Below are 25,593 nucleotides of genomic sequence, written 5' to 3'. Positions count from 1 at the left end.
CAGAGCTAAACGAAGAAAACCACTTCAAATAAAAAATGATACGATAATGTTAGCTCAGAGGGTTGGAGCTGGCAACACGGTATCACAACCTCATACATAAGCTCACATTTTAACACAACCTCAAATAACACATCTGCCCTGATGATGGACACTGCAATGCTGTCCGAAACGTTGGCTAAAGAAGGAGTTAGCGCAACACGGCATAACACCCCAAAAACAAATAACAAAAAAAGCCTATGAAAACTCCTTTAAAGTTCAAAATCTCCTTCTTATGAACCCATTTTCGGTTATGATTTTATTGTATAATGTGGCAAATTAAGTTATTTAAAAAATGATCGAAATTTTTTTTTATATTTATGCCTGAACATCCATAAAATAAAATTTAAGGCACTTTTTGGCCATGTTTTTGTCATGCATAAATCAAAACAGGCGGATGGTGTTAAGCGGGAATTTAAACCTTATCGCCATCTACGTAAGAGTTGTTATTGATAACGGCTCAATTTAAAATATTACACGACGTAGTGCATCGACTTAAAGTGTATTATAAAGAGTCAATAGTAGGATAAAGCCTTGCAAAAATATTTATGCAGCGTCCTTGATGTGATTTTTCGCAAAAAATACAACACAAATATATCGAAAAGTGCACTTCTCAGAAAGATGACTAGTCCCATTGTTGGTCTTTTTGCTGTATGTTTAACACAATGCAAACCTCAATGAATTGCTGTATTAGGGAATGGTAATACATTCTTCGCCTGCGTTGATTGATTTATCATCAATAATTGTCGATGTTCGATGTAACCAATACTTGAGAATTGAGTTCCAAACAAAGTAGGTAAACCACAACCAGTGACTAATTTCTCTAAAAGGTTTAAGTATTACGACGATCATTTTCAATTATATAACTTTATCACATAGTAAAAAATAATACACATAAAATATAGAATAATTTTATAGTTACTTCGTAAAAATAATGAAAAATAACAAATGTATATAAATTATTAAAAAACAAGTAGGTAAACTGAAATTTTACGCTGGAACATTTTTTTTCTTATTTTATACACGGTGTCCGGAAACTCGTAGTACAAGCGGGAAACTGGAGAATCTACACCACATGGGGAACCCAAAAAAACATAAAGATTTTTGATTTGAGCATTTTCACCAAAAAAAAATATTTTTCGGCTATTTCAGGGTTAAAATTTTTTCTTCATTCGATCTGAGACGCCGACGCAACGGATAGGAATTATTATTAGCATAGGTAGGTACTCACAATATGTAGCGATGTTCCGATCTCCAATTCAAAACACAAACACGTCACAAAAATTATTTAAAATGTTCACCGTTAACTTCCAAGCATAGTTGGGTCCGTCTGATGATTGATTATTGCACTCTTTGAATCATGTCGGAGTTCATTTTTACCTCGTCAAAGGCATCGATGATAAGTCTCAAAATCAAAACATCAAAAACGTACAACTGTTTTCAAACACGTCGAAGGCATCGATGATAAATCTTAAAGTATCAATATCAAAACAATAATAACGCGTTTTAAAACACACAAATTTCGCCCACCATTCGCTTTTATGTTTAAATTAACGAGAAAACTTCTTAAAGCAAAATGCAATATAAACAATGTATAAATATAAACTATCGTGCGTCTCTTTCCTTCATATGTTAGTAGAACCCAACATATTAGAGAAAGCTATATTTTGCGAATATATCGGAGATAAGTATGAATATTAGAAGAACATATGTTTTAACCCTGCAGAGCAGAAATATTTTATGATTAGGTACACCGGATTAAATGAAGGGTGATTTCAAAATAATGCTTTAAATCCGGGTTTCTTTATTTGTTTTACTTTTAAATAGTTTTAATTAGTTTGGTACTTTGATCTTCAGAAATAATTTAGAAGAATTTCATCAAAAAAAATCAACTTCTGACTCGATTTACTCGAAAACGAAAGATCAAATAAAAAAAATATATACTACAAAATCGACTCCAAATGTGATGTAGATTCACCAGTTTCCCGCTTGTATTACGAGTTTCCGGACACCGTGTATATGTATTTAACATTTCGACCTTTCAGATGTTTTATTTTATATGTCATTATATTTACATAATAGGTTGAGCAAAATTTATTTTTAGTAATTATTATTAACTCAAAAAAAGTTGTCAAATTTGTCTCTAAAAACATATAACTTAAAAAATAAATAAATAAAATACAACATACTTGTACTAGATATTTTCAATACATTTTGATAAAGAAAATTATTATTCAGTTTGGTCATGTATTTTAGCATCAAATCCAAATTTAAGTTTTGTATAAAAAAGGCCGCGCAGCCGTTCCTCTTAACACCATAAAAAGCAATTGTTTTGAATTTTAAAGTTAATCAACTATTTTCAAGTTGGAACTTCATTCCACCATGAGATATAGAGCTTTGTAACACCCTTTGTAAGCCATCAGACGCTTTTTTCACTGTTTATTTTTTTTTCATTTCATTAGGTTATTAAAACTCGGGTGAAGTCGGGCAGTAGGGACATACAAATATATTTTTGATAAATGGACCAACAATACACGGAAGAAACCTAGGTTTTCAGTTATGGTTGTATTATTTGTATGTTATGGTTGTATTGTTGTTTTATTATATTTAAAAAAAAAATTCTTATCATATGATCATCATCAGGGTCTCGTAAGTTACCATTTTTGTAATCAATTGATTTTTAAGGTCGTGATTCAAGGTGTATTTCTATGAATTTAGCTATCAATAGATACATTATTTACGCACATCCTAATAGAAAAATCAATGCCATCTTAAAGCGGTCAGTTTAAACAAACGCTAACCACAGTGAATGATGAACAGATTTTGATAATTAAAATATTGTATGTATTTGATTACGCTATCAGATAGGCGAATTATCTCCGACCTTGTTCTACTAAATAAAATTATTAATTATAGAATCGACAGCCCTGAAATTCTTGCCACAATAAAATTATTTGTACCTTCCAAAAATACGAGACAAAATTCCACCTTTTTCTGTGACAATTTCAAATCTAATTATCATGCGCACATATCGTTAAATCGAATACAAAATTTTGGTAATAAATTTGGTAATGTTGTTGATATATTTAGAGATTCCGTAGCAGTGCTTAAACGAAATCTACATAAACATTTTGCTGAAATGTATGACTTCTCCACTCCATAGTAAAAAACCCATTTTTTAGCTTCTGTTTTTTCACTCTTTTCTTTTATGACTTTTTAACTTTAATATATATGTTTTAACTTTACAAATTAATATTGTAATTTAAATAACAATTCGAATATGATTTTAAGTCCCTATAAATGCTGATTAATTTCAATCCATTTATTTTTCTAAGTAAGTAAAAAAAAAAAAAAAAACTGTTCTCCATAATGGTATTCTGTATTATTTGTAAAACATTTATGTACTACAGATATAATAACTATTTTATTTATATATGTACGTAAACTTTTAAATGTCACATAGTTAATGTAATAACACTAATAACAATGTATGTAAAAGCCCAATGGGCGTTTAAATAAATAAATAAATAAATAAATTCCAATGATAATTTATTTCTTGAAAACACGACAAGTAATGAATCAATTTCTGATGTGATTGAAAAGTTAATTTACAACACTTCTCTCCTATATTAAAAGCATTGTCGTTGTCGTTATATGAGATAATTTGATAGTATAAATTAATAATTTGACAGTGAAAAGGAGGGCGGTCCGTCTGATTGATAATCCATTGTAAACATACGACTGCGATCACTAATGCACAGACGCAATGTGGCATGCTGAGTGTTCTACAGGTATTTTATTGGAACCTTCTCTGAGAAGTTAGTAGCATTGATCCCCGGTACACGAGCGGAACACGTGTTCACAGTTGATGTTGGCTTTATGAGAACGGGTTGCTTCTTCGACTCATTTGAGTGTAAGACGGCTCGTATGTGAAACGAGTTAAAGGCATCTGTTTTTCCTTCTTCATATAATCCGGGCCTCTTCAAGACCCGCGTTAATAAATCCCTTCCTACAGCCCCTACCTTAACCAAACACTGCCAAACCGGGTGGCGACATGGCCCCCCTTACCTTTGCACTGTACAGGCAGGGGCGCTTTTGTGAGGTGTCACATAAAAAAATTAACAATCAAAATGATTAGTTGGTATGTTTTAACTGTTCGCATGGCGAGAAAACCTGGACACTAAATCAAGCATTAGCACGGAACATCGCATCCTCAAGATACCAGAAATACAGGAATTGTACACTCGAATATCTTGTAAGAGGAGTGACAAGTGCAAGATTATCCAATTTATAATCTAGGGGAATATTCGTCGAAGATGCGCACTTTATGGCTTCGAAAACTTTATTTTATTTATTTTTTTAAATTTTTTATTTTTACTATCAATATTAAGTTTTTTTACAGGTTTTTTTTTTGGATGTCTGTCTCACTAGGATGAACCTGTATCGAGACAGACGTATTTAATACATAAATTAATGTTTACATATTATTTGATATATAGGTATAATATTTCATTACATTAAATGACATTGTGAAAATGATAAAAAAATAATGAATAATAATAATAAATGATAAATTGGTTAATCAGCATCTAGTTGGAGTACATACTTATGAGGGGATTTTTATAAAATTTTTGATCCTGGATCTGTCTTGGCTGATGATCCAAGATTTGATGTCTGTATTATATTTTAAAAAAAAATCGTTCAGTCTAATGGCTAGAGGGAGAGCATTATATAGCCTTGTTGCAAAATTTCTCTGGCCAAAAGTTGTATTAGCGTAAGGGATTTGTAAGAGATTATGTCCTTTGGTTCTAGTATCACGAGCAGTTTGGATATTGTCAAAAATAGTTTTGTGTTTGAAGAGGTATGCTAGTATGTTTTTGGCATAAAGTTGCCTAATAACATAACATAACACAGATTTTCCTAAAGATTTCATCCGAACTGCTTGTTATTGGTAGTTTGAGGATAATCTTTATTATAAGTTTCTAAGCTTATTATTCTTAGATATTGGATCAGTGGCGGCAGCGTTTGCTCCTCCCCGTGCTATGATACCATACTCTATTGAAGATTGACAAAGTGCATAGTAGATTGTTTTGAGCTGGCTTAGGTTGAGAAAGTTGCGAGTTTGTCTAAAAAAGTGAATTAATTTTCTAAGTTTGTTTGCTGTAGTGGTTATATGTTGTTTCCACTTCAAATTGCTGTCAAAAATAATACCTAAGTATTTAATTTATCTACATAACTAGTACTAGTGAGTTGTTCCTGTTTGCAGTTTGCAGTGTGAAAGATTTCCTGCTGATAGCCAACCTCCGTTTGGAGAAGGCGTCAGAAGAAGAATCGCACAAATACGACTTTTACGTAAACGATTATTAATATTGGTCCAAGAACCGTGCCATGTGGTACACCATAGCTCGAGGTTTTTAATCAATTTGACTTTAAAGAATAAAGTTTCTTTTAGAGAATCTCCAAAAAATATTAGCGTTTTTTTTTACCAATACATAAGTGTGCCATCTTTGAACAACTGTTCAATACAATATTCAGTGGTCCAGAAATACAGATTTCTAAAATATCTCTTGTTTGTACTTAAATTGGAGCAATTACAAAGTAGACCTTCCTCTCGCCGGGAAGTATTTCTTCGCTCTTACTAATGTTATGTAGATACAAGTTTCTCAGAACAGTTATTTAATGTACTGTGAGCAGAGATGTGCAAAATGGGTACCCAAAACCATTTGAAATGCAAAATGGAAATTGGTCAAAACTTTTCCATTTGAAAATGCAAAATGCAAAATGTTTTTTAGAAAAGCATTTCAAATGCAAAATGCAAAATACCTATTTTCAAAATGCATTGAATATGCAAAATGGTTTGACCTGTCAAACAATTAAAATAATTATAGAATTTTTAAACAATTTTGTCATTTATTAATGGACATCAATGTATAACAAACATATTACATGATGGTAAATCCAAAAACACCACGAATACAGATTATGAAACCACAACAAATTTGCGCGGGACTAATGTTGCCAACCTAAAAACATAGAAACTGCTATCTAACATTTAATATTACAGCGTCATGGCCCCATGTTCAGTATTTGTTGTAATGGTATCACTCAATTGCCAGGGCTCCTACCAGGGAGCAACTTAATAAATGTAAATTATCTCTCATAGCGAGGTTGAGAACCGACTGATATTTGGGGCTTATGTAAAAAAGATGAGTGGAGATAGTAGGAAGAATGTTGCAAAAAAGCATTTAAAATGGAAAATGCATTGAGAAAAGCATTTAAAATGCAAAATGCAAAATGGTTTTTAGAAAAGCATTTAAAATGCAAAATGGAAAATACCCATTTTGCATTTTGCATTTCCATTTGAAATGGATTTATTTGAAATAAAGCACATCTCTGACTGTGAGCGATATCTTCTAGGGATATTTACTAGGAATATCTGTTCAATACTTTCCATATTAAATTAATAAACGTTTTAATTTACTTAAGCTCAGACCATAATATTTATTGCTAGGCCATCATAACTAAACATGAATATCCTCGCATATTATACCACACCACAGGGTTTTCCCTGTCAATCTCTTTGAATCTTAAAGCGATTTTGGTTTACTAATTTGGTAATATTCAATTAAATTGCTAACCGTTAGTTGTATAAGCATTTTATGTTATATAAAGATACATTTTGGCATAATTTTTCATTAATTTCTGATTAATATTCAAAATCACACGGATTATTACGAATTCTTTGCCTAAAGCCTAAACGAGCAGGACGATAAAAATATATCTGCAAGGTATCGTTAATTTAAATTTGAAACAGAAAATTAACATATTTATGAATCTTAAAAATTATAACAAAATATAAATAATCTTAACATAAATATTATTTCATATTTTAGTATGCCAACTTTCTAGATAGGTGCTAAACTAATTGGTTGGTTTATGATAAAACTTTCATCAGTTTCTCGAATCGAATAGAATAGACGAACGAATTACACTTACTGAAATAATATTTATTGCTCTCCAATTTGCTATAATAAATAAAATAACCATTTTGCGGTCACTTCAGATAAATTTCTCAAGAAATTGTAGAAAGGTAGACGATGTACGTAGGTGCAAGGTAGCCGAACCAAATAGACAAAACGAAACGTTTTTGAAAAATACAGGTTGTCCCGAAACTAGCAGTACAAGAGGGAAATTGGTTTAGCCAAGTAATTTTATTTGAATAACTTCATTTTTGAGTAAATCGAAGCCTGATTACGAAGAAAAAATGACCCTGTTCATAAATGATAGAATGCCAATTTCCTGATATAATATTTGTCATTCAGAATACATCGAGAACACGTGTTCTTTTCCTAATAGATATCATGACGCAATGCGATAATATCAGTATATCAATATTTGTATGAACACGTGTTCCGCCGTTATAAAACATTCGCTTCTAACTGATACTTTGTTAGGAATGCGTTAAATGCCTGCAGTCCCGTTTTTAACACGAAAACGAATAATTTGATCAGATATTTAATAAATGAACAGTATTTTACATCCGTAAGTTTTCTACGTGAATAAATCGTAGTCATGAGTAAATGTCCGAAGATGAAAGTTTTAAGGGTCAGATTTGTAAAAAATCCGTCACTATCAGCTGTTTAATGTCTAATTTTGCTAACCCATTAATTTGTCCTACATAATTTGTCATATAAAATTGTAAAATGGTGGCCTTAGCACGGGTAAAGCTCCCAGTGAGGCTCACATTACCAAATCATATTTTATAAAAAATTATTCTAGTATATTAATAAAAAAATCGCTTGTAGGGTTTTCCAGTAAGAGGTGTTATTTTGATATTCAATCGTAAAAGATCAATGGTTTAGTTGCTTGTGTGGCACGTAGCGCCGTCTTGTTGAAAGTAAACGTTGTCCAGATCGATACCATCCAATTCCGGCCATAAAAAATCACTAAAAATCATCCCTCGATAGCGCAATCCATTCACCGTAACTGTTGCTCCAGCCTCATTTTCGAAAAAGTACGGTTCAATGACTCCGCCGGACCATAAACCGCACCAAACAGTCACACGGTGAAGATAAAGAGGCTTTTCAACAATAACTCTTGGGTTTTCCGAGCCCCAGATGCGACAATTTTGCTTGTTGACGAAGCCACCGAGGTGGAAATAGGCCTCATCACTAAAGATGATTTGCATTTGATTCACTCAAGTGAATTTTATTAATTTCAATGCGTTGTTGAAGCGTGTATCATTCCATTCTTATTAATGGCGTAGTTTCTACTTGTCGAATGTTAAAAATTACAGCTTCAAAAGTAACATCTACCGAAATAGCGGGCTATTCAAAATAACACCTCTTATTAGAAAACCCATTATTTATTTATATTTTAGATGAATAAAAACAGAACCTTACTATTAAAGTATTTTCCGTAAAACGATTGAAAATTTTATTTTTCAACTTTTTTCAACTATAAAATTAGCGGAAGTAACTTCCCAAGTTACTATTTCATTTCTAGAAACATCCTCTGACCTCCGATAGAAGAGATTTTAGACATCATAAACCATTCATCCGGATTACAAACATTTGTTTAGGAGTGTTGAGATACATAGACAGAATTAGTGACAATGGGCTATTGAATGAGGAGAATAGATTGACGCTAGCTATTAACTTTGTGGGATAAATCATTATTTCTTGGATGCCACATATCCAACTATGCTTTATTGGGTAGTTGTCTTTTTCATCTCTCGATAGCGCAATCCATTCACCGTAACTGTTGCTCCAGCCTCATTTTCGAAAAAGTAAGGTCCAATGACTCCGCCGGACCATGAACCGCACCAAACAGTCACACGTTGAGAATAGAGAGGCTTTTCAACAATAAATATTGGGTTTTCCGAGCGATAGATGCGACAATTTTGCTTGTTGACGAAGCCATCGAGGTGGAAATGGGCCTCATCACTCAAGATGATTTGCATTTGATTCACTCAAGTGAATTTTAATAATTTCAATGCGTTGTTGAAGCGTGTATCGTCCCATTTTTATTAATGACGTAGTTTCTACTTGTCAAATGTTAAAAAATGACAGCTTCAAAAGTAACATCTACCGAAATAGCGGGCTATTCAAAATAATACCTCTTATTGGAATACCCTGTAGAATTCAAACCGAAGTGCTAATTAGCTACTAGACTATACAAGGTGTCCGAGGGTAAAGTGCACTAACTTCGGGAGGTGATTCTACACGAGGGTAGAAGTAAAGAAGATTTGTGAATTTTTTCAAAATAGGGGTAAAATTGGTCGGCCGTGTGGGACTGGCATTATTATTTTGCGCTGTTGCTAAATTTACCATCCCGCACCAACTGCTGCCGTTCCAGACATTCATCAGGTTTAGGGGCTACATGATGTAAATACACATGGAAAGTTTGAACATTTTGGACATTTTGAAAATTTGTTAAACTAGTCTAAGGATGGGTTGTTTCGGAGAATTTGAACAATTCATCAAATTTCAACGTTCGTTTCCGGGTTCTGTGAAAGTCCTATTCAAGTTCTGTTATTATATCATCATAGGCAAGGTGCTTGACAAAACTGAAATTAAAACAGAACTTTAAAAAATCTTTCACAGAACTTGAAAATGAACGTTGAAATTTGATGAATTGTTCAAATTCTCCGAAACAACTCGTCCTAAAACAAGTTAGCTATGTGATTAATAGTTAAATAATTTTCGTAATTTTATTAATTTTGTTAATTTTTGTACAATACTCTCATCGAATTTAGTTTAAAACTTACGATATTGTAGCATATATGTCGTTATTGTTATTGTTTACATGCGGTTTCAATGGAAACGGGCCAATTACAACGTTGCCACACTCGTTTTCGGCAAGCACTCAGCGAATTTATCGGGTAAGTGTGTACTTCACACTAAGGATTTTTAGTGGGTATGTCTTTTTCTATGGAAAAAAGATTAAATATGAGATGTTTATGAGATATTTATATTTTTTCTTCTACCATCGTGTAGAATCATCTCTCGAAGTTAGTGGACTTTACCCCCGGTCACCCTGTACAATTACGGTCTTCTTTTCGATGCCCAAATCATATTTTATTGTAAAAATGTTCTTGGGACGAACCCAATGTTACATCATAATGTGGTTTTTAATTAAATTTGCAATAAAAACAAAACTAAAATATGTTTAGTATAAGAATTACTAAATTAACTTTTATTATATTAAAACTACACAAACGAAGCCCCGAGGGAAATCATTTCCTTTAAGATCTATGTCATCTTTGGAGTTGCTGTGTGGAGGGTATTTTTAAGGAAAGGATGGAGTGAATAGGAATCTGAGCGGTTGGACACAAGAACTAGTCGGATAAAAGACTCGTACACATGAGATTAGTTTAATTTCAATCGTTTACAAATGTTGGGCACGCGTTTGGAGTGTTTCCCGCTTGCGCAATAGTACTTAAGGTATCAACGAGACAAGTTAGTCGAAGCATATTACATTGAAATACCGGTAGAACAGCATTTAGACCTGACGAACGTTTGTGTGCCAAAAGTCTGCAGTCCGTTTGTTAAGAGACGGAGAAAAATTACCGATATAAAATATACTGATATAAAATATACTGATATAAAATATACTGATATAAAATATACTGATATAAAATATACTGATATAAAATATACTGTAATAAAATATACTGACATAAAATATACTGATATAAAATATACTGATATAAAATATTGCTAATTTATTAAAAATCTGGCCAAATTATTCGTATTCCTGTTAAAAACGGGACTGCCGGCCTTTATGAATGAATCGACAGATTTTCTAAGAAACTATCAGTAAAACCCGAATGTGTCATGAGGATGTCGGAACACGTGTTCAAAAAAAAATATCATAACTATCAGGATAAGCGCAGCTGCATGAACATGTGTTCTATATCTATATATATATTCTGAATGTACTAATATTTTATTAGGAAACGGCTTGCCATCACGTTTTTAACAGGATTTTAATAAATCAGCAATACTCATTTTTGCACAAAGTCTAGATTAGTGTTTTTGCAGGTACATAATAATATTATTTCGATGCTCCAGACCAGAGGTGGCTTAGTTGTTTATTAGAAAACTGTGTTAACCCTTTCAGAATCGAATAAAAACTGGCAGTTTTATAACAAATTTGATGCCTAATAACAAATGGCAGAGATCTTTAAAAAAAATATTTTTTTTCATTAGTTTGGAAGTTATTTTTAATTTAATTTCGAAAAACGTTAGGTCTCAGAGGGCGTGTTTCAAATAGAATGGCAAATCTTAAACTGTGTAAAAATATATATATCGTTTTATTCAACAACAAAAAATAAACGTTTGGAAAATACCTTCTAAGTATTGAGATTGGACACAAAAATCACACCTCAAAAAATAAAAATGGCTACCCACGAAAATACAAGGTGGGGCAAAAGTAATCACCCTATTGGAAAACGCTATAACTTTTACAAAGGTCAATTCGGTTTTGATATTTGTAAAGTAAACAAACGCAGAATCGACAAGACATGAATCGGTTTACTCCGCAAAAACACGGAACAATAATTGCAAGAGTGATGGAGAATGCAATAAAACGGGCCCGTATGGTCATCAACTGGCGGCGGCCACTTGGCCGATATCATTTTCTCGACTTGATGGAATAAATTCTAATGCATTAAATAAACAAATTTCACATGCATTACCAAAGTTTATCGTAAAAAAAAATTACAGCAAAAGAACATCTGCATTAGCTAAAATCCAATTTAAAAACGCGCACCAAGCCAGTTATCAGCAATCGAAAAAGAAAAACCGTCAATTTTTATGCATCATTTATTCACCCAGGAGGAAAAAATCTTAAATTTGTGTATTTTCAAATAACGCACTCGAGCGATTGGTGTCATATATATATATATATTTATCATATAATTTAATTAATATCATTCCTCAAAATATTAATTTCAAAACACATGAAACTGCTTACTGCGGTTTAAAGCCAATGAATTCACCTACATTTCACCGCTTATCTCATATTTTTAGGTTGTATAAATTTGGCACATTATAACAAGCGATCGCTCAAAAGGTTTTGCAAACTTGGCAAAGTATGCCAAAAATCGCTCGACTCGATATACACTCTCTCCGAAAGGATTGTATCAAAATGAAGGTTTCCAATCCAAGTTCGATGTTTACTATTTCTCATAGATCAAAGATAGACTCAAAAGAGCACTCCTGTTTATACAGGGGAGCTATGTCGCCACCCGATTGAGCAGCGTTGCGAGGAGGGTTAAGGTAGGTCCTGTAGGAAAGGATTTGTTAATGCGGGTCTTGAAGTGGCCAAACAGATGCCGGTAACTCGTTCCACAAAAACGATTTGAAGAAGCGGCCCGTTCTCTTGAAGCCAACGTCAACTGTGACTGTTGTACGTCGAGTTTCACGCACGTGTACCGGTGAACCGAGGATCAATGCTGCCAGCTCCTTAGAGCAGGCTCCATTAAAATAACCTTAGAACATACTCAGCATGCTCATATTGCGTCTGTGCATTAGAGATGGCAATAGGTTCGTTAACAATGGATTGTACATCAGACGGACCGCCGCCATTTGCATGGAATCAAGTAGGTTTATTAATTACTAGTGGACCCCGCAAGACTTCGTCCACTATTCACTACTGTATATCACAATGTTACTGTTAAAAATCTACATTACAAAATTGTACCATTCAAACGGTGGCCGAATATGTCATCAAAATGAAAATTCAACACACCTTTAAAAAGTGATATAGAGTCATGAAAATTGATGAAACAAAAACTAAGTCAAATAGATTACATAGGTAACTATTAAACATAGTTTTTGATTCATCACTTTTAATGACTCTATATCACTTTTTAAAGGTGTGTAGAATTTTCATTTTGATGAAATATCATGAAACCCATTCAAAAATCTCCCCAAACACTCCTGGCACTAATAATAATAAGAAAAAAATACTTTTAGCTATATCGGTGGAGTAATTTTCGAGTTTTGCTAGCACAAACATACGCAGGCTGGATTTTTATATGTGGGTTGCTCCCAAATTGAATGAAAAGGAATTTGTTAGTACATAACAGTTATCCTTGGAATACTTCTATTTATATTTTAACGTCGTGTTAATTTTGCATAGTAACCCACCACAAGATTTTCACGGAGCAAATCCGACATCGTTTCAATAACTCTAATGCATTCCTAATTTGCTCAGCAATTTATTCTTTTCAGAATGTAGGCAATAGCGGTTTTGGTTGTTAATAAAATATAATAATTATTGTTAATCCTTAATTTTTGTGGAAAGTACTTGTTCGCGTCAATCAGCTAATATATATTGATTTAGGTCAGGCATAAAATACTGTATTCACCGAGAACATCCATGAATTCAATCTAAAACATAATGCAAGCATAAATAAGTGTCACCCAAAAGTCTTTATCATTAGTCATCAATAAAAATTACAAATGAAACATTTAAAAAGCAATGATGAATAACAAAGAATAAGTATTTTTCAACTACAGTTGTAATGAAGTTGGCATTAAATTATTCAGGGTTTTCTGTCTGTTTGTGTGTTTAGTTCTTCTAAACGACGCAACGGATTTTGACAGGGTTTTAACTTATCTCTAGAAAATTTCTTCCGGAAGGTTTACACATATAATACATGCGTATTATATTTAAAGAAAATAGAGAAAAGTCGATGTTTTAAAATCAAGTCGTAAAAATATAAAATATACGTGCGCTTACATTGCTAACGCTGGCTAAACCTTATGTGATAAATCAAAATAATGTTCTACCACAGACATAGGAATTAATAGACGAGAAGATAATGGCGAGGGGTAAAATCAACTGTTGAAGAACGAAGGGAGTGAAGCTGACTGTGATTCGTCAATAAATCAATCTGACAGTAAATAGGCATCTCGCATTATAATATCACCATTTACTTCTTAAAAGTAAAATCTGCTTTTGAATGAAGAGACATTTTTACATGGGAGCGCAAATTACTCGCCACGTTATGAACTAATTTGCGAAGTCCAAATTCGGCAAAGTAAATTTCTTCTGTTTGCAGAGTCGTAGTTAGTTTCAGAGTATTTAGTTAAGACACTTTTACAAATGTTTCATAATTTACTTACCCAAGTAAACAACGATGAGCACACTTGAGAATCGCTACATTGTGATGTGATAGTATATGTTTCTAAAACTGATCCATATAATACGGTGTGAATAAGCTTAAAATAGAGTAAAATAATGCTTACTTATGGAATGTAATACGACAATTGGGTTTATTCTCTTTTTCACATCTATTTTTACAAGTTTTCATATCACAAGTCAACATTTTGCCGTGTTATTTCGTAAAATGACCCGATGATGCCTCGACCATAGTTCGCAGAAGAATGATGACGTCACGTTTTCAAATTTCACTTGAGGCCATACGCGAGCACAGCCGGCTCCAATGGAACCGGTATGGGGAGTGGGGATAATACGCTTTTAATCACTTAGGGCAGGTCTACTAATATTCATATGTCTATGCTTTTACACCTTTTTGTTGTTGTTTGATTGAGTACTGAGTGTTCCTACACAGGAATGCCAATCGGGTATATTTCGTTTATTAACTTCTGTAATGCCATCCAATTTACGATACATACGTATATCTCCACGAGAGTATGTATGATTACCACCAAAATTGAAAGAATGCATTGTCATCGACAACAAGTCTAAGCTAAGTCGAGCTGTGTTTCAGTTCGGTTAAGTTTATAGGTAAAAGTTTTTCACATCGTTTTAATGACTTTTCACTAGAGCGATTTTTGGCATATTATGCCAAGTTTACAAAAAAGTTTCTCTTGCCATACTGTGCCAAATTTATTTAACCTAAAAATATGGGATAAGCGGTGAAATCTAGGTGGATTCATTGGCTTTAATCCGCAGTAAACAGTTTTATCTGTTTCAATAATAATATTTTGAGGAATTGTATTAATGAAATAATATTGTAATTGAATACCTATATATGACACCAATCGCAATTGGTGACACCGCTCGAGTGTTAAATGTGTTGAGTTATTTATTTATTTATTTAATATAAACGGTATAAATATACCATAAACTCATGATAACATGTCACAGTTAAAATCGTAGAAATATTTTGAAAAAAGAATTACAAATATATGTGGCATTTGAATGTGAAATGACATTAGAGAGTAAGTAAACAAGAGATACAAGTACATAAGTTTCTATAGTGCAAATAAGGTAGAATTAGATTTAATTAATATTGATTGAAAAGATTTGATAGCATAGCCCTCTTGTACCTACCTTGCGTGCAGTTAAATAGATCTGCCACATCTGCGTATCTATTACTAACTTCATGCAACCTAGGTACAAGCGAGTGTTTGGAATACTCAGTCCTGATATTGTTGCATTTAAACAAAATTTTAGAACGAGTAGCTCTCGTGGGTATATGAAATTCAATGAGGTTAATTAAATCAGGACTGTCTATACTACCATTTACAATTTTGAACATAAATATTAAGTCGGATATAATTCTTCGATCTGAGAGTTTTAATAAATTTAGATTTTTCATCAAGTAATTATAATTTATATTTTCAATGGGAATACCGAGTTTAAAATTAATGTGTCTTAGGAATTTATGTTGAATTTTTTCGATTGAATCTGAATGTAATTTGTAGTGGGGGGACCAGATCGAGGAGTTATATTCGACTTGACTACGAACCAGGGATGTATACAAAATTTTTAATGTTGAAATATTCTTGAAACCTCTGGAATTTCGAAGAATGAAGCCTAGCATTTTCATTCCTTTATTATTAATATTATTTATATGCGATATAAAGTTTAATTTAGAGTCGAAAGTTATCCCCAGGTCATTAATTTCTTCGACAGAGGTAAGGATTGAGTTATTGAGTTTATATGAATGAATAATTGGTTGATTTATTCTGTAAAATTTAATTGAATAACACTTATTTATGTTCAGATGAAGTTTGTTAAGAGAACACCAATTAATTAACCTGTTCAAATTATTTTGTAGACAGATACAATCTTCAGCGCTTTTGATTATTTTAAATATTTTTAAATCATCTGCGAAAAGTAACGTATTAATATCTTCATCAAATATATTTACAATATCATTTATGAACAGTAAAAATAATATTGGGCCTAAATGAGACCCCTGTGGTACACCACTGGTAGCTATAAATTGATTGGAAATGAACAAATTGATTTTTACAAGTAAAACTCTATCAGTTAGATAGCTAGCAAACCATTGTAAAAGTTTTCCGTCAATACCGAGCTTACGTAGTTTGATCAGGAGAATTTTATGGCATACTTTGTCAAAGGCCTTGATAAAGTCCGTATATATGGAATCGACTTGAGTTCTGTTAGCTAATGCGTTTGATATATAGTTTTCATATAACGAGAGATTTGTCAGAGTTGATCTACCCGACAAAAATCCGTGTTGATTCTGAACAATGAGATGGTTAATACATGGTGAAATTTTATCAAGTAATAGTTTTTCAAAAAGTTTAGGAATTACAGATAGCTTACATATTGGTCTATAGTTAGTAACATCACTTTTATTACCCTTTTTAAATATAGGAGTTAGATAACAACGTTTCCAAATATCAGGGAAGCACCCTGTGTCAAGAGATTGATTAAACAATAGAAAAATCGGCTCGGCCAGTGAAGTAATGCAATTTATCAGGATATTGGGATGTACATTATCAGGTCCAGCCTTTTTGTTTTTGTCTAAGGATTTGATTTTACTTATAACGTCGTTTATGTTGATGTGTATGGCAGGGATATGTATGCTCTCGTTAAGCGACGAAGGTGGTATATAATTGTCTGGGATATCTTCATCATAGACGCTTTTAAAATAATCAGCAAAATAGTTAACTTTTACATTCATGTCAGTACTACTCTTTTCTTTGAAGTGCATTGAAAGGGGTAAACCTTGTTTATTTTTTCTAAGAGAGTTAACGTGAGTGAAAAAGTTTTGAATATTAGAAGGTAAAGAGTTTTCGATTCCATTTATATAATTGAAATATGAATTTCTTGATAGTTTTTTACATTGAGTTCTATAGTTGTGAAATATCTTGTAGTCGATAAGAGAGTTCGATTCTTTAAAGTTTTTGTGTGCAATTTTTTTACATATAACTAGGTTAATTAGCTCGCCACTGAACCATTTTGGGAACTTCGCTTCCTTGAAGTGTGAAAGTGGTACAAAGCTTTCAATGGCCTTATTAATAATTTTGTAAAATAATTCAAGATTATAGTTAATGGTATTATTATGGTGAAGAAATGACCAGTCTTCATTTGCAAGATATTGATTCATGTTAGAATAGTCAGCTTTGGAGAAATTATAAGTTAGGTTAGGAAGAACAGTTGTGTCATCTGGTGAGTTATTAGTAGTGATGGTTATGCTTAGGGCGGGGTGATGGCAGTCTAGGGGGAGAAGCTCGTCAACTGATTTAGCAATATGGACTGAGGTATCACTGCAGAATACTAAATCCAGCAGCCGATTATTGGTATTGTAGACTTGATTGACTTGATGTAGAGAGAGTAAGTTCGTCATATCTATTATTTCGCGGGCATTTTCTGGTAGGCTTAAGTTATTATAAGAGTCCTTAATCATGGAATACCGAACAGAAAATATTTTAAGGCGATGCACTACGTCGTGTAATATTTTAAATCGAGCCGTTATCAATAACATCCCTTACCTAGATGGCGATAAGGTTTAAATTCCCGCTTAACACCATCCGCCTGTTTTGATTTATGCATGAAAAAAACATGGCCAAAAAGTGCCTTTTATTTTATGTTGTGGATGTTCAGGCATAAATATTAAAAATTTTTCCGATAATTTTATAAATAACTTAATTTGCCACATTATACAATAAAATTATAACCGAATACGGGTTCGTAAGTAGGAAATTTTGAACTTTAAAGCAGTTTTCATAGGCCTTATACATTATTTTTTTCCGGGCTTATAAAAAGACTTATCTAAAAAATACTCGATTGTTTCAAAGGCCAAGATGTATTCTACTCTCAGTATTTAATTGAAGTATCTGAAACAGTTCTAGACGACCAAATTTTCAAACCAAAAACACATGATTTGCATTACTACGTAGTGCATCGCCTTAATGCATTTCATTTTAATACCCACAAAATTCTGACTTTGCCAATTCAAATCTGACTACAAATTCGCACAAAATAAACATATGACTTTTTTCCTTGCTGTTCAACAACAACTATTCACTGACTGTTATATAACGTCTTGGTTTAAAACATATTAAATGCACAGATATTAAGTTTTTATTGAAAATGTAATAATACTTTACATCCAAATGCGAATTTAAAAAGATATTAAGGCGACGTCAGACTCTAATAACGCGGGTTTGCTCGACGCTCACACTTTAATTATTTCTGATGAACGTATTACTAAAATCTAAAAATTTTCTAGGGGGATCCATACGGATGTAAGTTATTAATATTAAAGATTAATAAAAACAGAACCTTACCATTAAAGTATTTTACAATAAAACGGTTTTTAATTTTTTATGAAATAATTTAAATAAACCCCGATTTTCTAGGTCTGCTAGGGCATATTCAACCGTAGGTCCTTCCATTACGCCGGGCCGCGCGCCGAATATTGCTTTTACACGACTTCATCACTTATGTCGTTAAGATTACTACTTTATTTTAGAGATTTCATAAGGCAAATTCCACCGCAAGTCTGTCCAATACACGTATACAGTATGATACGCGTCGCAAATGTTATATTTTAAAGCCATTTCAAGAAAAGTTTCGATTCTGAAACGATATCATTTACCAAGGCGATACTGAAAGTATCTACCACTCTTGAACGTGACGCAAATATTATTCGACTTGACAACGTGAGTTTATTTTTAAATCATACTTCTTTTATACAGGGTTTTCCAATAAGAGGTGTTATTTTGAATAGCCCGCTATTTCGGTAGATGTTACTTTTGAAGCTGTCATTTTTTGACATTTGACAAGTAGAAACTACGCAATTAATAAAAACGGAACGATACACGCTTCAACAACGCATTGAAATTATTAAAATTCACTTGAGTGAATCAAATGCAAATCATCTTGAGTGATGAGGCTCATTTCCACCTCGGTGGCTTCGTCAACAAGCAAAATTGTCGCATCTGGGGCTCGGAAAACCCAAGAGTTATTGTTGAAAAGCATCTCTATCCTCAACTTGTGACTGTTTAGTGCGGTTTATGGTCCGGCGGAGTCATTGGATCTTACTTTTTCGAATATGAGGCTGGAGCAACAGTTACGGTGAATGGATTGCGCTATCGAGAGATGATTAATGATTTTTTATGGCCGTGATTGGATGGTATTGATCTGGACAACGTTTACTTTCAACAAGACGGCGTTACGTGCCACACAAGCAACAAAACCATTGATATTTTTTTACGATTGAATATCAAAATAACACCTCTTATTCAATATATATTTTTTTAACATACCTACTTAAATTCTTCATTTTTGATATCAAAGAAAACGTTTCTCATATAGCTGTACTTTAATTGTGTATTTGAGGAAAAACCTTCAACTTTTGTCATCATTTATACATAAAGATATCAGAAGTATGTTCCGTTAAAAAAAATTGATATGTCGATTCAGTTGTTAGAGCTTTTCCCCTGGGTTCAATTTCTAGATGCCACTGAACCTTTTTATGTCTTTTCTGTTTCACGCCTTTCGTTTGAGAGTCTTGAATATTGTATTCAATGATTAAATATTAGTTTCTGTTATGTCTAGTAGTTCTGCGAGCAGTGGACATTGCGTCCAAAATTGAATGTTTCTTATTTTCACTTATTTAATAAATCAAAACCAAAATTTGTGAATGCCAATGCAAAAATGCTAATAAGAACATCCAAAGAAACACGTCGGTCTCACATTTAAAATAAAAGATTAACCGTCTGGAGCTAGTGAACTTTGGCATTCCCGATTGGGGTACGTTGTGGGGCTGAAGGTAGCGGAGAGGGGAAGAGATAGGGAAGAAGAAGTTGCGAAAGTACATGGTGATTCAGATCTAGTCACCTAACACTGCCAAAGCAATTTCAAGGAACCTTTCAATCGGAATGATGATCTTACACCAGGGCTATACTGAGAGTATCTTCCACTCAAACAACAAAAACACCAATTCGAAAAATACATATTCATTCTAGACTTGCAGAAAAGTCAATAGATGTCGCACATTAAAAATAATAAAAAAATAAGATAGGTTTATCTAAAAAGACGCTATCTAGATTGTATTTAGTTCGGGTTGAATCTTCGATCATACATAAAGATAGTTGCCAATAAAAAATGTGCGGTGAAAAAATGAAGACAATGTTGGTAGTTCTTATTCGAAGTATGATACAGTTAAAAGTGACCGAGGGGGATAGGGTCCCATTAGCTCAGTGGTAGAGCGGTGTCCCGGAAAGACAAGGGTCCTGGGCTCGAGTCCTAGATGTGACCGTATCCTTTTCTAATTTTTCTGTTTCAGATTTTCGTTTAAAAATAATTACAAATAAATCAAATAACATTTTCTTGCGCATGCCGGGATTTGAACCAGCGACCTCCAATCTTGCTAGTCGAGAGCATTACCTCTCGACCACGGAGACCATCTAGTCAAAGTAAGGATTGCTTTAATAATAAAGTATATACAGCAAACTTTTGAAAATAAAAACAAATTTACAGATATATGATAATGTGTCAAACAGTCGAGTAAAAATATGACCAGGCTATGCACAGTCAATAATTTACCTTTAAAATGATCAATTCTATGAATTTTCTAATCGCACATTTACATATTTTTTTGTAAATTTGTCGAGTAAGGTTTTTAAACTTCATAATGAATTTTAAAAGCCTTGTTGTTATGGAGTTTTTTTAAAAATGATTTATACCAATATTTTTACCGCATTTAGCATATTAGAGTGAATGACAAATATTTAAAGTAGTAGGCAAATAATTTTATGTATTTGTTGAGGTAGCCACAGCAAGTAGGTTCAACGGAATTTACGCAACTCGAGAACAGAAAGTAGCTAATGTACACACATAGACTTAAGTGGAAATATAAAATTTCTAGCATCATAATTAAAAACAATAAAATTTCTGATATTATGTAAGAGTCCCAACTGCTCCCAATCGTCTGGAACCAGTGAGACTATGGCATCCCCGATTGGGGTATGTTGTGAGGCTGAATGTAGTGGGGAGAGGAAGGAGATGAGGAAGATGAAGGTGAGGAAGTACCTGGCCATTCAGATCTGGTCACCAAACACGGTAAAATCTATTTCAAGCAACGTTTCGAATCTTAATGGTGGTCTTACAACAGGGTGATACTGAGAGCATCTTCCACTCTGGAACTTGCCGCAAATGTACTATATATTATTTTTAAATGAGTTATTTGTGAAACACACAAATTAATTAAATAAAATTTACTTGCGCACGCCGGGATTTGAATCCGTGACCTACAGCTTGCTAGTCGAGAGACTTAACCCACGACCACAGACCACATTTATTAGCATGATATTTTTAAATGAATGCAATTATTTTGATTTCACATTTTGAGTTATGGAGCTTTGAAATATCGATTTAACTGTCAAAAGTAGAATGTCATAATATTACTGGAATTATTAAGTCCTGTTTTAACTCGATCGTTTGTCTGTAAATTTGTTTATACATGTATGTTCTGTTTCCGTTTCAACATGGTGGCCGTTTAAATGGTTCAGTAAACATCCTTTTTTCAAATTTGAAACCATCGTACTTATTTAAACATTCTAATTCGAATTTTTACAAAATTCTGGTAGTTACCTGACTGAAGATAGTTTAAAAAACGAATTGTCATGGAGAAAGTAACTTTTCCATGGAAAAATTGTATAGTTCCTTATTTGAAATAAAAAAATATTACATAATTAAGTAGGTAGGTATTTAAGTACCTACTTACAAATCTCATGATTTCAGAGGAAATTTTGGTTTTAATTTATTAAATAAGAGAAAATTCGATACACACTTCTTTGGAAGCAAGGTCTACAGTTCACAGAACTACTAGGTATTAAATTTTAAAATTATTTTCGACTAATTTCAATCATTTTAATTATTTAATTTTGGGACTAAGTCTTACCCGTAGACAATCGGACTCGGGCGAAGCCGGGTACTAGTCACTGCTTGTATTATTTATTAAACTATTTCTATTCAAATGTATAAACACACACTAAGTCACTTCTTATTTTCTAATATTTTTTTATTGAAACAAAATGCAAAACTTACCAATATTCTTTAAATGTCAACAACTTTCTTTAAAAATTTTCACACCTGCAAAAAAATAACACTATACTGAAAGGTTTTGATTCAAAGTTATTTTTATTTCGCAAGCAATTTTATTGAAGCACTCTACTGCGAAACCTACTTGGTAAACAATTCACGTTTTTCAGACGGCCACGCCATAGAATTAACATGGAACGTGGAATACTTCGAAACTGGGCGCTTCAAAATATTCAGAACACGACTTAATATAAACCAATCATTGTAATACAAAAAAAAATTAATAAAATATTTTATTTCAAACGGATTTTAATAATATAAAATATATATTTAGATTTATTTTTTAAATGCAGAAATATTCTTTGTTTATCAACTCACTTTTAAGATATTTCAATCTTTTTTTAATGTTTTTTATTTAATTAGTTATTAATTTTTTCCGGAGTGGTCTCACGGTGAAACCTTGGGGCAACCTCGCGGCGCGACGGGTGCAACTAGAGTGAGTTTCGAATATACAGTACGCTGTAGATATGTGCCTTGCATAGTTTTGTCAACTAGGCGATTGTGGTCGAGTGAGGAAGGAGGAACCTTTTTTTGTCAGAAATTATGATGTTATAAATTACAAAATAACATTTAAAAAAATTATGTTAAAATTAAACATTCTTACAAAATGGATGTAGACATTAATCAAGGTAAAAAATCTTACAGAAAAAAAGGCAAAGACAAAACCATTGTAAATATTTATGATGTCATACAATTTTAGAGAAATGCGTGTGTGTGTGTGTGAGTGCCACCAAAATTTGATAGCATACATTGTCTTCATGTTTCAGCGTGATCAGGTGTCGGGAAGTGGGTTAATTTCCACATCCAAGAATCCATTTCATACATTAATATTTTTATTCATTCTTTCAATAAAACAAATTGAAATAGGTTTAAAAAAAAACAATAATATACTCACCCACACACAACACAAATAACGATCATTGAAAAAATGGAGTACCACAGGGAACTGTACTTGGTTCGATTTTATTGTTAATATACAGTGTATAACAGCACATACCTGAAGGATTTGAACCAGAAATTACTGGCCATATTTGGAGTAAAAACGTGAATATCATTTTGTTTTCCGAAGATATTTTTTTCAATTAAAAACCAAAAAATCTATTACACTAAAAAAATAAATGGGTGGTCTTACCTATGTGAAAAATAATGGGGAATAATTCAATGTTAAAAAAAATTGTAAAAAAATAAATGGGTGGTTTTACCTATGTGAAAAATAATGGGGAATAATTCAATGTTAAAAAAAAAATGTGTGTTATGCTATCAATACAATAGTTTAAAAATTAATTTATTTTTGTGAATGCCTGTGATAGACCACGCTATATTCTCGTGGCTTGGCCTATTCCAGTATTCCAATTATTACATAATATTACATTCTCATTGGGTCTGTATGGCGAGCGATATGCTGAAATAGGCCTAGCCATAATGCGTTTAACGTAATCTGTCAGCCCTATGAAAAGGGCAGCATCATTAGTGTTATTATTTTGTTTTGTTTGTGGTACCTACACAAAGGTACTGTTGTTACTTTAACAATATATTGCTCGTTGTTGTTTTTTTTTTGTTGATGTTTTTTTTTTAATAAAGACAAACACTCCCTGGTTACGAATAACCTGAAAATATTTTAAAATCTCCTACTACCACCACCACAGTAAGCGGAAAATGTTGCTTGTGTTGTGATGGAGGACTTCAACCGATGAATTGAACACACTACACTTGGGTGGGACCCAAACGCGATGTCAACTCAGTCACCTACTTAACTTTATAACTCGATTCACTGCTATTAAGATACAAGTAATACAAATCAGCATGATTAACTATATAAGTGTTTCTTTAAGACGACATAAGACTCTGATAACAGGAGTTTTCTCGACGGTCACGTGTTAGTTATTTCTGATGAACGTATTAATAAAGTCTCAAGTGCTTCTAAAGGGATCCCTACGGATGTAAGTTATTTCTATTTAAGATTAATAAAAACAGGACATTACGATAAAAATATTTCATGTAAAACGGTTTAAAAATTTCATAAAACGTTTTTCAAGTATAAAATTAGCGGTAAGCACAAGATTTTATTATTTTAAACAGTGAATTAGTTACTTACCGAGTGATCCCTCTAGAAAGATTTGAGATTTTAGTAATTTGTTCATCAGATATAATTAAAATAAACCCCAAGGAAAGATCGATTTTCTAGGCCTGATGGGGCAAAGTCAACCGTAGGTTTGCTTTTACACGAGTTCATCGCTTATGTTGTTAAGATTCGCACTTTATTTTAGAGATTTGCCAAGGCAAATTCAAACGCAGGTCTGTCCAATACACAGGGCAACGCATAGTATATTTTTGTGCACGGCTGCTTCACTTACGTCGTTAAGATTCTGGGTTTATTTTAGTGTATTGTCTCGTCTCATACTTTGTGGTTCGTTAGCCAACTGTTCTGACCCCTGCCGACTGTCTCAGGTGAGTACCGTGCCCACTGGCCAGTGCATCCGTGAACACGCCGTGTGTTCGTAATAAGCCCAGATTACCCTATGACTTACTGCTCACTGTAGGTGCAATGGAAACAATACCATTCGTTGGTATTGGTTAGCCCTAATTGCGATATTTTGGAGTAATGCACATTAAATAAAATAATTAGAACTCTAAAACTATTGAGATTAGTGCATCAATTTCTTCATTAATATTATCATACATTTTTATTTTTTTTTGTTGATAGAAGCGTGATCATCAGTAAGTATACGGAAGACAGAAGGTTAACATTAAGAAAATTACAAAGTACATATATCAACCGTCCAATATCTGTGTACAAAAGTATGTTATTTCAAACGCATAAGAGAATAACTCTTATTAAGGCGATGCCATACGTAGTAATGCAAAATCATGTGTTTTTGGTTTGAAAATTTGGTCGCCTAGAAATGTTTCAGATGCTTTAAATAAATACCGCGAGTATGATACATCTTGGCCTTTGAAATAATCGAGTATTTTTTACATAAGTCTTTTTATAAGCCCAGAAAAAAAAATTTATATGTCCCATGAAAACTGCTTTAAAGTTCAAAATTTTCTACTTACGAACCCATTTTTGGTTATGGTTTTATTGAATGTAATGGTGTAAAATGTAAAGTAGGAACATTCCAATGTTTACAAAAACGGTAGAGCAAAGATCTCAATCTCATGATTGTGGGGTTAATTCTCTGTCAAGTAAGGTAGGAAATCAGAAATAAT

At 32.8% G+C, this 25,593-nt stretch overlaps 1 protein-coding gene across 1 annotated transcript in view; it reads right to left on the bottom strand.

Moving 5' to 3' along the window:
* Positions 1–22,456, bottom strand: part of LOC149410776 (putative fatty acyl-CoA reductase CG5065) — a 68,515-nt gene extending 46,059 nt beyond the window's left edge. Inside the window, exon 1 of the mRNA XM_089647881.1 lies at positions 22,330–22,456. The gene's annotated coding sequence lies outside the window, so the exon portion shown is untranslated. The remainder of the gene's footprint in view (positions 1–22,329) is intronic.
* Positions 22,457–25,593: the final 3,137 nt, after the last annotated feature.

Source organism: Hesperophylax consimilis, chromosome 27 (genome assembly GCF_061612785.1).
Source record: "Hesperophylax consimilis isolate HC1 chromosome 27, BYU_Hcon_1.0, whole genome shotgun sequence".
NCBI lineage: Eukaryota > Metazoa > Arthropoda > Insecta > Trichoptera > Limnephilidae > Hesperophylax > Hesperophylax consimilis.
Note: the sequence above shows the minus strand (reverse complement) of the source record. Positions and strands in the feature narration are given on the sequence as shown.